Below are 15,826 nucleotides of genomic sequence, written 5' to 3' on the forward strand. Positions count from 1 at the left end.
AAAAATTTTTGTAGTTTATGTATATTTAAACATATATAGGTTAATTATATTGCTTGTTATATGCGTGGTCAAAAGGGCACAACTTGCAATAATCCTTTCCATGACTGTTTGGAATAATAATTGAAAATTATTGTAATTTTTAATTGAATATTTTATCTCTCTACTTAAAAAAAACCCCCAGATTTCCCACTCCTCTGAACTGCTCACTCGTTTTCCTTCCGATTTCCTCTCGGCTTTGGTATACAGTAAGTATATGACAGAAGATGAGATAGTTCAGCTATAATATTTTTATTATCAAATCCATTTGCCATTTTTCTCTGCAGTAATATTTGAAAAGGGATATAATTTTACAAAGTAAACTAAAATGTTATTAAGAGTAGATATCATCACTTTCATAGAGCTCCACTCATTGCTGAAATCATAAAAATAATAACTGTACTTTCTCTTAAAGTAAGTATTCTTTTCTATGAACTGTATACAAAATAATTGTCTGTTGCTTTGAGCCCATGAGATCTAAAATCCTTATAACATTTGCATAATTGATGACATTATAAGAATCATAAAACATTGCTTTTTGAAAACAAGAACAATACAGATGCAGTTGCTATTACTTGTCTTGCAGTTTTGGTGGGGACACATATTTTTAGATTAAAGAAATGACTTTTCGCTATAGTAATTGGACAACGAGGACCAAGACTTTAATAAAAGTATTCACATGCCATGGCAAATGACCTAATTTAAAACATAGCTCTTGAATTAACTCACATTCTAGTCACGACTAAAGTATTTTCTGAGTGGGAATTTGTGACCTGTGAGTTTTGCAATGAGATATCATATTTTATCTGAGTTCTGGAAGTAGAGTCAATAAACAAGGTCCTATTGCATTTACAACTGCTTGAGACTTTTTCCTTATGTGATATGAACAGATGTTTCACCTTTTCCAGACAAAAGATCAAGACTTATTATGAAGAGACTTGTAGGAACTGGAAGGCAGAAGAGAAAATATTGTAGATCCAGAAACTGAAATGCACAAGACTTTTAATTCACTGAGAGAGTTATTAGACAGGATCTTTGTTGCTACTCCTAGCAAAAAGATTTCCATCAATTGAAGACTGATAAAAGACCCTGCCTAGGTGGCTTGGAGTGTTCAAGGTACTGCCCATTAGGCCGTGAAGTCTACACAATGCAGAGCAATTCAGATCCCATTAACAGGAAAACACCATTAATATAGACTCTCCTAAATAAGGAATAGGTTAATAGATTTACCAGATCACAGATCTATTTGGAATTAAAGTGTATTGTCAAGACTGAAGTGCTGTAGTGACACTGATCACCACAAACTCAGTATCTCTGAGTCCTGCTCCCTTATGCTATACAACTGTGACCAAAGGACAGTCCCTCATGAGAACCTAGGAACAAATATGGTTCAGCTGCTTCATGGGCTCATTGTTTGTCTGCTCCTATACAATAGTTTTAAAATTCAAAAGCCTTAAAATGTGTTTTAAACAGCCACTCCTACTCAGAAAAATATGCTTCCCCGTGAAGGAGCAAGATTCAGGATGGGAACAGTTCCAGGCATGGAGGAAGATATACAGCAATTGACAGGACTTTATTATACGGACTTTACAGTTTTTATGTGCTTATAAATATACACATTGTATGTTGCCCCATATTTATATTTCCCGGGCATGCCCAGACATGCCTTCTTCCCTGCTCCCTGCTTCCCTGCTCCCCTCTCTGATTGGCTGGAGAAGCTGCAGAGAGAAGACAGACATCATTCTGCCTGGAAAAGGACACCATTCGCCCTTCCCTTCCCTGGCTCCTCCCACGTTCCTCCCCCTTTTGCTTGCGTCCCTATCCCAATTTGTTCCCCCGTTTGTCTGTCTCATGCTCCACCCCATGTTCTGGTCCTTTCTCCACCTGAACTGATAAAAAATCCCGTGCATGCCTCAATAAAGCATTCCATCTGCATCCTTGTTTCCAGATCTATCCGTGCTGTGTCACAGCCCTATCCCCTCTCGGACTGTGGCACTTCCCTTATACTTCTTCAACTGAATTCATATCATAAACAACCTTCTTATGCCATAAAGAACAGGTTTTCTGTTAAGGGAGGTAAGTTTTCTCTGGGCTGTAGTTCTAGAGAATGTACATCTTACCTCTTAAAGAAGCATATATCCTTGAGGTTTTGTGCTCATTTCCAAGAAAACTGCATCTCAGCTGTCCCTGGATGATAGACAGCCATGTAAATAAAGCATTGATATAACTCTTACAAAGAAAATAGTGCAAGAAACTGAGATTTAAAAGAAAATATTGCAAGAATCTGAGAATTACAATGATTTGCTTGGATATTTATACTGCATTGCTAATCTGTAGTTTTCAAAGGTGGGTGAGCAGTACCTGTGTTTAACAGAAGTGGGGTCAGCACAATGAAATTCCTTGTATGAAAATCACAGAAAGTTCATATGGACTGGAATAACCATGGAATGGCATGAGAGACAAGATCTCTATCCATCATAGGTGATTTCCCTGTGGTCACCTGAGTAGTCTGGCACAGAACCAGAGAGAACCTCTTGGTTTCCCATCTGATAATCTATTTTTGAACTGAAGAAGGGTGTTGCCCATAGTTCTTTATTTGAATGTCATTATAATATGATGTGAATATGTTTCATTGACAATAATTATAATGAATGTGATATTGAATGACAAAATCACTGTTCCTAATAATGAACTGACAGTGACACTTGAACTTCAGCTGAAATTTTGCGTTTGGTCTGATACAAAATGGAAGTGAGGAAGTAGAAGAAATCCAGCCTAATAGGAAACGAAGCAAAATGTTTAGGTAACAACAAATATTAACAAAAGAAAAAAATTGCTTATTTTACTCTGTCAAGCTGAAGATCCTCCTACTCTGGTGATACAATGTTTTGTAAAGGGCAAATGACATGGGCAAGCCAAAGCTGAATTAGTTTTATACATAATATTACTTCTTGGAGTAAAAACCAAACCTATTAGGCAGCAAACTTGGGAGGAAAATGTATGTGGCAAGAAAGAGACAGTACCACTGGGCCTTGTATTTTATCTTATTACTTCCATTAAGCCACTAGGGTGTCCGTCATGATTACTACCGATGATTATCTGGAATGCAAATGGGTTGAAGACATAAACATTTTTAGCTTTCCTAAGTAGGATACAGGTTGGCTCCCCCCTGATTTTTTCTCTTGTAATTAATTTGTGTCCATGGTAATCATGTCTTTTGGACTAAAAATTGATTTACAATCCTACCTTCAAGCATGTCTTTGCCCTGATAGCAGTAACTAATAACAATGGGCAAGAGACCCAGATACAGGATTCTATTTTGCACACTTGAAAACTGTTTATTTTTTTTGCATTTCTGTGAGTGCATAGGGACAAAAAGCACTCTGATAGGGTCACAATATTTTTTACATTAAACCTTTTGCATTTCGTTGTACTAACAATGCCATCTATTCTGAAATGCCTAACTAATGTTCAATAAAGTTATATATCATTGTAATTCTGTTTCCTGTCACACTCTTTATCTCAATAAACAACTCTTCATCCTGTCTTAGGACATTGGAGGCCTAGTCACATTGCCAAAAGAAGCACCAATGATAAATGATGAGAATGCCATTCAGCAAGTATTTCCATTTTTATCTCTCATTAAATAAAAAGTCTCATAGAAAGATTTGAGTGTAGCTGCAACTGCCACATGTGATATCTCTTAAAATATGATAAATCAACAATTTTACCCTAGCTTCCTAACAGTTTGGAGTGAACAACTAGAGGAAGGCCTTGTATTCTTACGATTTACATGACATTCATAGGTAAAATGTGTGTACTGTAATCTCTTTCAGTGAGGTTTAAGATACAGGCAGTTTCAGAAACCAGTGCTTAACATTTTAGATCAAGTTACTGCTTTTCTGACTGATCTGCTCGACATTGCGGTGGACAATGTAGGAGAGCGTACGTTGTCACTTTCTGTGCCTGGGTGCCTGAGGGGTGCAGGCTCAATGTTAGTTCACTTCCCTTTCTCCTAAATATTTTATGAATTTCCGCTGTACGATAACCACTGTCACCATTCAGTGTATAGTGGGGAATTCTTAGGCATATATGTCTCTACCATGCTCTGCCTTACAAAGCTTTGCCGACTCTGAATTCTACTAGTTTCTCAGGTCTTGCACAGAATGCATTTGTAAGGAAAATGTATCCCCTATGGCTTGCAGTCTCCCCCACCGGTGTTAACACTTCAAATTGTTTCCTAATTGCAGAAAACTGTAGTTGATTAATAATTAAATATTTTCAGGTGGAATCTTTGTTCACCCATGAGGTGTTCAGTCCTTAGAAATGTGTGAATTGCCTATTTCCTAAATATTGGTTGAAAGTGTTTAGGAGAAGAAGTGAAGATAAATATCACAGACATTTGAAATTGCATGGGGAATTGCAGGCAGGGAAAATGAAACAAATTGCATACTTGATTGAGATGCTGGAGGACCTTTTTAAGTCATTATGCTGTATCATTCTTCCATTTAGTGTAATTTATTTTCTCTCTCTTGAATCTTTGCAGATAGATTTATTAAAATATTGTAACTATTCTAAAATAGGTACACATTCATCTGCAGTAAAATTGCATTTGCCATACAGTAGTCCAGGTACTTAATATAGATGACATAGTCCTTCTGGTTTTTATTGCACACAACCCAAGTAATTTGTAGTGTTGCTGTGGTAATTCTAAACCTGGAGTTTTAATTTTTTGGTTTGAATTTTTGTTTGAATTATTTTTTATAACCATTTTAAAAAAACTTGTTCTTTAAAATTTCCCCATACAGAGTTTTCTGTAAAACAGAAGTGGAAAGGAGTCAGTAATTACATGGCTGTAGTTGTGGGTAGTAGTTTAAATTTTAGAACAGATTAGTTACTAATAAACTTACAGCCTCATGTCAGTTTTTTGAATATCCTGTTAAGCTGCTAATCAATACCCTGTTTCAATCTCAAGGTATCTCAAAATGCAAACAGTAAGTCATCTTTGGCTGGTTTTGTCTTTGAAGGGATGGAAACCTCATCCAAACACATACACACCCATACGAAAAAAGTAATACCCTATCTTAACTCAGTCTATGGTGAAAATATCTTCTAGAGAGTACAGAGTCAGTAGAGACCTATGATCTATAGTAGAGTAGTTAATGATGTTGACATTTTACTTTTTCTGAAGGGACTTTTAATAAAATATGTGTAAAATACTTTAGGGAACCTGATACATCAGTGAGTTACATATTTATTGCCAGCTAAAGTAGGAAATGTGCTATTTATTGAGTCATCAGGCCATTTCTCTAAACATTTTAGAATTTCTACACTGAAAAAGAATGACATGCATCCAGCAACTGTCTCCTCCCATTATTTGCAAGACTGTTCATAGCACTAGTTTAGATATTCCTGGCTAAGCTTTCAGATTTTCAGTAATATTATTGTATATCCGTATCAAAATTGTATATCCACATTGTTATTCTTGCAATGTATAAAACTATTGTACACATTTTCTTAGAACTAAGTATCCTGAATGTATCAACTCTGTCAATCCTCCCTCATTTTACTATATACAAAAGAGTTACAGCACTAACAAGTTCTTCTACCTTTACAGTTATAGCTGCTAGTAACTATTATGGTTTGGCTGGAAAGACACCAGAGTCTCTTGACTAGCATCATGTTTCTATAGTGTTCCCAGTTTTCTTCAAGATGTCAAGATACTCTGCATCATAAACATCATCTTTAACAAGTCTTTCATCATATCTCATAAATGTACAGACTGTAACAATAAACTTCAGACAAAACCTGTGAAAAGCATGTAAAAATATATTACTCTCCTACTAACTTTCTCATCATTCACTGTTTAAGTAATGTTCTTTTACCATGCCAGTAGCAAATATACTCCCTTCTCGAAAATGATTAGCTGTTTAAGAGCAGCTTGCTACCTTTATTTTGTATTAAACCCTTTTTGTTTGTTAAAGTATCTCAGAGATAGAAAATGACAGGTTATTTCTGAAATATCTTTAAGTACCTTTCCCTAGACCTGAGTGAACTCTTGGAAATTAACTAAAAATGGTGTTCAAATTCAGGCTGTACATCTGTGGATTTTTCTGTAATTTTCTTGTATCTTCAATATCTTCCTAAATATAGTTTAGAATAAAACTATACTCCTGTTTATAATGACTGAAAAGTTGGGATTTATGCCAATGTTAATTCTACAACAGCAGAAGTCTAAACAGCAAGATAATGGAAGATCAAAGGATTTGTATAATTATTTTATCTTTCAAAAATACTGATGCAATACTTTCCCTTCTCCTGATTTTTTTTCAGTTCTGTTTTGGTTATGGAAACATAACACTTCCTACCTGACCTGAAACAAAACCTCCATGCTTGAAGCTATGACAATGTTGAGTAAAGCAGAAGGGTCCCTCCATGACTCTCTGTATTTCTGCCTCAGCCCATTTGCCTTGTCTATCTTACACTTCAGCTACTTTGTGAAGTTTTTATCCACAGTATAGAAATTTCGTCAACCAAATTATCTTTCAGAAAATCACCTTGAGGCAGTTTCAATAGCTTTAGTTAAGATTTATGGTTTCTCTACTGTATCTTCAAAATAAGTAAATAGTTTGGCTTGAGATATATTCTTTATTATTGTGTTAGTTATCACACATTCCTTTCTTTTTTCCAAATGGTCACAAATTGCTCCAAAATTTTGCCAGATGTATTGAGTTGGGTAGATTTTATTCAATCAAATAATGACATATTTATGGCCTTAGTTAATTGACCCAGAATTATAGATGAGAACAAAAGTAAACTTCTCATCATTGCCAGCAAATTAGTCTGGTTTTTTGGATTTTCCTACTGATCTTAGCATGTCCACATAAGGAGAAGTTTAGGCACATGCAAGAGTGTAGATTTAGTATTCTTTTCCTGGTAGAAATACAGCAACATTCTTCATCAGAATTTGCTCTAAATGTACTGCAGTTTGAGCAGATCTGGGTAGCTCAAACTAGTAGCAGTTGAGTGTCAACACAGAGACAAGGATAGAAAGCAAAGGCCTCAAATTCACTGGTAGTAATCAGCAAATTCCCACTTCTTTCCTTCCTCAGGAGCAAGGATGTGCCTATTCAGAGGCATCCATACGCTCCTGTTCTCAGTTGCCACTCTATTACATATTTGCTGGTTTGGCAACAACATTCCCATAACTGATGTAAGAGTGCAATAAGAGAATGCTGGAGATGATTGTCCTATGTTTTAAACACAGCAACAAAATTACTGTCTGTATACCAGACTGACACTATTCTCTCTACTTAAACAGTTTGTTTTCCATGTTAAGGGGAATGGGTCCAAACAACCAACCAAATAAAAAAGGGGAGAGAAAAATGATCTCACAAATGCTAAACTGAAATATTTAGGATGGAAAGTTCCATTCTATAAAGGGAAAATATATGCATGAAATTTTGATAGTTACATCACTTTTGTTCCAGTTCTCAAAATAAAGTCATTCAGTGCATTTGATGAGAGTCTCAAAGCCAAAAAAATACACAAGGGAAAAGTGGAAAAATTCATGCTGAGTATTATTTGTAAGTGTTATACAAAAGACTATAATGTTACTGAGATTTTCTTTTAGTCTGGAGTCTAAAGAAAGAAATCAAGACTCAGATGCTGTGATGCTCTTCAATCCTTTATCTTTGTTCAATTACAAGTAATTTTTAGAAAATGCTTCAATAAGAGCAATGACCATGTTTGAAATAATAAAATCCTGATTCCTTTTGAAATGCTGAAATAGTATAGTTTATGTCATATTTAGTTGTACAAAAATTCAGTGTGGGACTGAAGAAAATTCAGTGTGAGTTGATGTGACAAAAATTTACTGAAGCCAAACCAGCAGGTCAGCATAAGAAATTGCAAACATCCTAGAACTTCAAAAAGAAAATAAAAATCAATTGTAGTAGAAATCAACTGAAATTAAGCTGTGAATGCTTAAATCCACTGCAGTTTAAAGAACTTGTGGTCCTCTGAAAAGTACTGTCTGGAGCTGAGCATAGAAAAGTGGACCGAAGTGTTGCCTTCTCAGAAATTTTCTCTTATTTTGAGTGTATTTTTGAGAGGAGGGGCACATCTGTCTGGTTAGGCCAAAAAAAAAAATTTTTCTGAATAGGAGTATGTGGTTGCACAGTGCTTATTTGTGCTTCTCATATAAAGATCTAGTCTTGTTGCCAGCTTGTGTAAAGAAATACAAAGCATTTTTTAAAATACCAATAAAATCACCCTGTCATTTCTCCAAGAAAGTGTTGTGCTTGCTTTTAAATAAGAAATTGTCTGATCTATCTGAAAGTGAACATCATTGAACATTTCTACAAAACAGAACATTAGTTTTCAAATAGATCTATCTTTCTCTGACATTTCTCCTTTCCTCTTGCTAAAGGCTCTATTGCTTTGGAATTTATCCAGTGCACTGTGTCTTCTTAGATTTGCCCATTACCTTCAGTATTATTATTCTTGCAACTGTTTCTGATATCGGTTGTGCCAAGATTTCAGTGCAGTCCAACTGTGTGGCCACAGAAGCTTTCTCTCCTGGTGATTTTAATTGGCATAAGTTGTATTAGGGTGTGATTTTTATTTTTGTGAAAATCAAATGTGGGTCTTATGGAATAACTTGTTCTCTTTCTTGGATATTCAGTTTCTAATTTTTGATGCAATACCTTCTGGGTTTCCTAAGTGAAACCCTGGCTGGCATTTTAAGTGATGACTTCTTTCTCCATAGAACCATAGAAAACCTCAGGTTGGAAGGGACTTCAGGGTCTCTGGTACAATTTGTTCAAAGCAAGGGCAGCTGTGAGATTAGACCAAGTTGCTCAGGGTTTTACTCTCCCTTCCCTCATTGACATAATTATTGCAATAGATTTCAGTATTTTTATTATTTTTATTTTCCAGGGAATCTTAATATAATTTTTGGTTTCAAAATTTGAATATGCCTTATAATCACCCATAATGCTCCAATTGTTCAAAAATGTGAAGGTTTTAGCTAGAGGATTAATTTCTGATGGACTGTTAGCTGCGTTGGGCAGGGCACGTCTCCAGGATGAAGGACCACCGCCTCCCTAAGATCTTGCTTTATGGTGAACTTGCCACTGGCTGCCGCAAGAGAGGAACCCTGAAGAGAAGATACAAGGACTCCCTGAAACAACATCTCAGCCTTGGCCATATTGATCAACATAACTGGTCTACTCTGGCCTCCAATCGGGAGGTCTGGAGACACACCATCTGTAACACTACTGATGCCTTTGAGAATGCACGCAGGATCAGTCTCAAGGAGAAAAGGCAACGCAGAAAGAACCGTGTCTTGCAGAATATACCACCTAAGGAGTCTTTCTGCTGTGCCTTTTGCAATCGAATATGTCTATCTCGTATTGGCCTCATTAGCCACCAGCGTGCCTGTAATAAATGTGGATAGAGCCTTCCTAAATCTTCGTTTGCGAAGCCTAGCCATGATCATGTAAGGTTTCTAAGTGCAAGTAATCTCATCACTTGGATTGCTTTGTGCATAACAGGAAAATTGCAAGGTACCACAGTAAAGTGAGTGCAATTTGAAGTGCATGTGACTGCTCAAAAGCACAAAATGAAACATATAAATCAAAATTAGACACATGAATGGGCACAAAAATCTCCTGGAGTATCCTTTCTTATAATACTACAGTAAAAAAAAATTCTCATTTGTTTTTCACTAAGCAAAGTTGTGCATATTTAATAAAACATAATTCCAGTCATGAATTAAATTGCGTATTGTGATTCAGCATAAATTATAGATGAAAAAGGTACTGTTCTCTGCAAGAAGGAGAAAGGACGAAGAAATGACTATCTAAATCAGTTTGCGAATTACTTGTTAGTGACAAGGGTCACATTTTTATATAAGTGCATGTTTAGCCTATAACAAGTCCAGGAGTCTAGTGCATGAGTTCAAGCAAAAATCACTGGTGGTCAGAAGGCATTGATTTCATGACAGTAGAGGTAACAAAGACATGACTGAAGTCTTTCAGAGAAACATACCATCTATTCACTTCTATACCACATAGTTCTGAAAGCTTGGGAAAAAAAAAAATTTGTCTTCTGTAGGAGTTATATGGGGGGGGGTGTTGTGGTTTTCTCTTTGTTTGTTTTCCTTCCATGCTTGAGACTGACTCCTTTATACAGAAAAGGCTTTAATTCCAGGCTATGTTACAACCCCCTTGAAATGGGTCTTGATAATGAAAGGGCTGAGCCATGTTTGCAGCTTGCCAAAATGGCACATCTGTCACCATAAAAGCTGTGCCATGAAGTGGCAAAAGAAAGCCAGTATATAATACGATTTTTTTAAACTGTAAAAATAATGCAAAACAAGGGCAGGGCATTTGTCAAATAAATCTGGCATGATCTAATCCTCTTTGTGCAGTGTTTAATTTTCAGGTGCCTGAGCTAAGTAACAAACAAGTTAGGAGGCCCTCTACTAACACAAATTACAGTAACTGAAGGAGGCGTTAGCTCCTGCCCCTTTTGAATTGTGGGCTTTTTCTATTTATACAGTCCCTCCCTGGATCACTTACTATATGTTATAATTATTGTTTAGTAGCATCGGAGGGAGTAAACCTGCTAGAACTGAAATATGCTCATTCAATCTCTCTCCTCAAGTGGTGTCTCTTGATAGCTCATTTCAAAATGGGAACTGACAGCTCATCTCTTTGTCTCCCCTAATCAAATCCTTTTTTCTTTTGTAGGCTGCTGTTCAGAGGAAATTGCATTTTGCCGTAGTTTTGATGTTTTGCGAAGCCATGTTACAGGTAAAGGGGTAGTTGGAGGTACAGAGGCAAGGTTGTGACCTCATAAAAAAGGCAGTGTCAATTTTGTTTGTATCAAATTGAGGTCGGTAGCAGTTGCATGAGGACAAATAAAACTGAAGTTTAGCTGCTTTTAATTTTAGTTACTTAAATGTTGAGGTGTTGATAAGGCTAGTGATAACTTGTACTAAAAAGGAAACTTTGCACTGCAGATTTGGATAAAACAAAAGAAGTTAATGGTGGCATTTTATCCTTGACAACCTGATTTCCTATAGCCTTGCTTCTTTTCCTACACAAATTTAGCACCCCAGAATATACATCCCAAGTTATCCTTCCAACTTGAAAAATAATTAATAAAAAACAATTTAAGCCTAGTATATATATTTTTTTTTAATACATGGAAATGAGCCTTATATTTTAAGTATGTAAATAGGCAGTCTACATCAACCCTGCACAGCTGAAGTACCACAGTTCTTCACTGTGTCACTGTAGATGCTCTTTCCAATCAATGGGGAGAAAGTGGCTCCTGATGAAAAGTATTTCTCTTCTTAATATCTGACCTACCTTCATGGACCTGCCTCCATCTACAGACAATTGATAGAGTCTTGTTTCAGTAACATCCACAAAGAATATGCATGGCATATGATGAATTTGTGTCATGTTGCAGAACAGTAATTGCAGAGCAGAGGAAAGGGAGAAACTTTTTTGCAGAACCAAATATTAACCTGGAAACAAGAGGAATCCAAACTGGGCTAAAAGTATTTCAGTGAGTATTTTCACAAGTGGTGTTTTCATTGCTTGTGTAGCAGTTTGATTCTGATTGTGTTTCAAAGATCTTAATGAGGATCAGTGTAGATACTAGATTGTTTTCCTCTTGGTTATGTTTATAAATCTCTATGAAAAGCAGAATAAGGAGCTGCTGATGTTGGAACAATTGTAACCTCCTTTGTGAGGACCTATTGAATGCAGCAGTGAAAATGAAGCAGTATATATTCTGTTCTATTTGAAACAATTTTCTTTCTCTACCTTTTCTTATTTCAAAGGAAAAAGATATCATGTCCTAAAGCAGCTACAGCTGTGTTTTTTGTGAGTTTTGTTTGCTGTTTTTTTTTCCTTTTACCTTACTGTCTAAATTAATAAAAGCATTTTTAATTACTTTTTTTGTTCTTTACAAAGTCGACTCTCATGAGGTTGAAAACAACTTTTTCAGTGTTTGTGTAACCACAAAGCCCTTTGTGCTGGGTTCATTGCAAGCTGATGCTGACTACATGTGTCATGCAATGATTTGAGTTCTCAAATCTGGCTGGTTTAGCATCCTTAGAAAAGGTTCTTCAGTAGGAATAACTGTAAAATAAAGCTGTGGAGATTGTGATAATTTGAGTGTATTCCCTGATTCTTTCCCACTGGTGATTAATCTTCCTTTCATTCAGCTGAATTTGAGACTGTGGAGGGAAGTACTGATTACACTTCTCTGTACTACTAAGAAAAAAGTAATTTTCTTATCTTTAAACTGGAAAAATGAAAAGGGTGAGTTCTACACAATGCAAAACCAAACTGTTATACTTACATTTGGGAGAGAAAAATTCATAGATTCCACTGAGGTTGCAAAAGCCTTCCTCAAACTTGAGGAGTTTAAGAAGTATAATTATTATGCATTATTATTTTTAATATACTAGTTACTTCTGTTTCCTTTTAAGGCACGTTGTTTTTCATCTTCAGTATGGCCCATGTGTGTGCGTGTGTGTGTGTTTGATTCGCAATATAGAGCAAGAGTGATTCTCACTGCCAACAGAGAAGTAGGCTGGCTCATCAGTTCTCCTGTGTACACAAAGGGAGAGATTGCTGTAGACTGTGAATGCCGAACTCCATCTGAAGGAAAAGGCCTCTTTTTTATATCTTTTTTTTGCCTTGTCTTATAGTAAATTTTCCTGATTGGTTCCCAGCATTGTTTCTTTTAAAAGCTTTGGAAGCTTTGCTTCCAAATATACGTAGTGTCCTGTGCCTGCACATTACCTTAGCTCAATAAGAGAAGCTCATAAGTCATTTTGGACAATTCATATAATGTGTGGTAGGATGTGTACAGCATGCTATGCTCCTCTTTTTTCACAATGAAACCGCTATTAAGTGATATAAATTTTTTCCTAATTATAATTTACTGCACTCTTTTGTAGTGAAATGTGAGAATCTTTTTCCAGAGAACAATATATGACTGATACCTGCAGACACAAGGCAAGACATCATTATAGCTCTGTCTTTTCATTTTTCTTAAAGTTAGCTACAGATATTTTGTTAAATTTTTACATTAAAACACAGAGAATTGGAGTTTGATTTTTTGTTGTACGTTTATCAAGAAAGTTAAATCCATTTAATTTGCACAAGTATAAATTCTACTTCTCACAAAATCCTAGCAACTTCAAAGAGAGAATATGTTCAGCACCTGTGGAGTCGGAGAAAATTGTTGGCATCAGTGGTCAAACACAAAGGGGACAAAGTGCAGGAAACCAATGGTGAGAATTCTCATTTGTTGCAGGGATAATACATATGTATGCAATAACTTCCTGGAAGGCCAAGACTTCTCTATTTTTTCTACACCTATTTCCGTAAAACTGTTACTGGTTGGATTCAGAATAGATATATTGGGACTTTGTTTGATCTAGGTCTTCAGTGATTAGCTATTACATTTTTGTTACTTTTTTGAGTTATCTGTGGAATGTGACTTTTGCTTATATTGTGCTAGGAAAGGTGTGTTCTTTCTAAAGTTCATGTCTGTATTGTTTTTCTGCTGTAGCTGATACAATTTGGATTTATCTTCATTCTTGTTTTTCTTTGTTTAATTTCTTGCAGCATTATTTTCTATTTTGCAACATAGTCTGTTTGATTTTGATTTCTTCCAAACCCTTTCTTACTATTTTGTGTAAACAAGAAAACAAACTTTACATTTAACAGGTAGGGCACCGAGATATTACAGCAGTCTTTACACAGATAAAGTACACCTTGCTTATACTTCCTTCTAGCACTTATAAATATTTTTCCTGATGTTGTAGTGCCAGGACTATTAATACTAAATCTGTGCTAAAAAATGCAGCAGTATTAGTTTGGTCCAGGCAGACATGGTACATATTTATTTTTTGCTTTAATCTTTGGTTAAATGTAGCATGCTGCCTGTATTAATTATATTTTTGTTTCAAATCATGTCAAGAAAATGAGAAATACCTAATATGGTGTGAAATCATTTGGTGTCGAGAGATGATAACAATTTTGATTAGAAACAGCTTATATTAAGTTAAACCATCAAAAGTTTTTGAGCTAATGACAAGAGTTTATCATCAATTGGTGCAATATACCCAAAGATGCAACAGTATCTAACCTTTTGGCATACTTTCTGGAGTCATAAAGGTGTTTGATTCATAAAGGTAACTTCTTGGGTTAGGCTGAGCTAGTTTTTCAATAATTCCTTATTAAAATATTTATTGTTATCTCTGTATCTAGTTTATGAAATTCCATCTAACCATAGTAAAATGATTTCTGGCTAATTTTCCATTTCTCCTCTCAGAAGACAGTAACTGAGCCACACAAAAATGCAAGTCACAAGACTCTTTTTATATGTTGCATTTTTAACTCTTCTTACTTTCCCAGCTGAAATGCACAGACCATTGGCATGGTGGCTCTCCCTCTCCTTTTCCCTTGCTAGTCATAGTGTCCCTGTGGAATGGAGAGCAAAAGTGGGAGGGAGCACTTCCTTACCTACTCACAGCTTTTCTACTGTGTGTAGGAAGTTAAAACATAAAATCACTGTTGAGAAAATAACTGTTTTAGTATGGTAAGAAGACAAGTAAATGATTCTGAACACTCTCAGTTACATTTAATAAGGTTTATGCTTCAGAATATGCCTGCAGTTCAACATTAAAGATGGACATCTACAATTAACAGATCAGTAATTCATAATAAAGAATAAAGTCTTTTAAAATAAGAAGTTCTGGCAAAGATCATTTCCATGTCATCTATGATAACATATTATTAATTTTTGTACTTATGTGGAAAACAAAGTCTGATGAAGACCATTGCATATATTCTGCCTTTAATTTTTTTCACTACGGAAATGTTCCAAATATTTTAGAAGCTGTTTAGACTTAGTATTTTAATTTTACTTTTGATCAGAATGACCTAATTGAAGGTGAAAGTAAAACTAGTAAAAAAATAAGAGGAAATTGCTGGAGGAATTGGGAAATATTTAAGGTTAGAGGCTCAGGTAATATCCTACTGGCTCAGCATGATATTGAAATGGTCATTGCATGCATTCTTTTCTAATCACATGTGACACCATAATCATTATTTGCTTTGAGACATCTTGCAATCAGAATCGTTGTTTTATTGTGCCATGCACACATGCAGATGAGATCTGCCCAAGTTGCCTCATCTTTGATTATCAAGACCTGTTATGTTTCTTTAAATTCTTCTTCAGTGTGCAGACATTAATTTTTTTTAGTTTAATTCTACAATTTCAGTTCAATAAAAACTTTCCTAGCTTTGGAACATCTCAGTATGGAAACACTATAATAGTTATATATATATATGCCTTTGGGTTTTCTACTGTAACTGCAGCAAAGTTTTCTAGTTTTCAAAAATTGCCAGAAGCAGAGGGAATAAAGGTCATTTATAGTTTTGATAACCCTCATCATCATCCCTCTATGACTACAAGGATGTGTTTATTTATATATGCTCCACTTTTTTCTCTGCTCTATGCCAAATTTTACTCCTCAAAACAGCCATTTCATTTTCAAAGAGATCTCAGGAAATCAAAACATTTTTTTGTAGTTGACCTACAGTGCTTATAAATCAGGATCACCCAGGCAATGAAGAGAGAGAAATGTGTAGATTAAAAATGGAACTCTATAAAAATAGAGCTAAGAACATCCATCGGTACAAGAAGTCCTTAAAATATGGGAAACATGAATAATGTAGATCTCTGTTGG

At 35.5% G+C, this 15,826-nt stretch overlaps 1 long non-coding RNA gene across 1 annotated transcript; it reads left to right on the forward strand.

Annotated features, from left to right (window-relative positions):
- The first annotated feature begins 1,979 nt into the window (after positions 1 to 1,979).
- Positions 1,980 to 11,612, forward strand: LOC127476294 (uncharacterized). Its single transcript, XR_007906538.1, has 3 exons — positions 1,980 to 2,112; positions 10,794 to 10,856; positions 11,521 to 11,612. It is a non-coding gene; the product is annotated as an uncharacterized LOC127476294 (long non-coding RNA).
- Positions 11,613 to 15,826: the final 4,214 nt, after the last annotated feature.

The sequence above is a fragment of the Manacus candei genome, unplaced genomic scaffold (assembly GCF_025592945.1).
Source record: "Manacus candei isolate 608988 ecotype Guabito, Panama unplaced genomic scaffold, ASM2559294v1 h1tg000049l, whole genome shotgun sequence".
In the NCBI taxonomy this organism is placed as follows: domain Eukaryota; kingdom Metazoa; phylum Chordata; class Aves; order Passeriformes; family Pipridae; genus Manacus; species Manacus candei.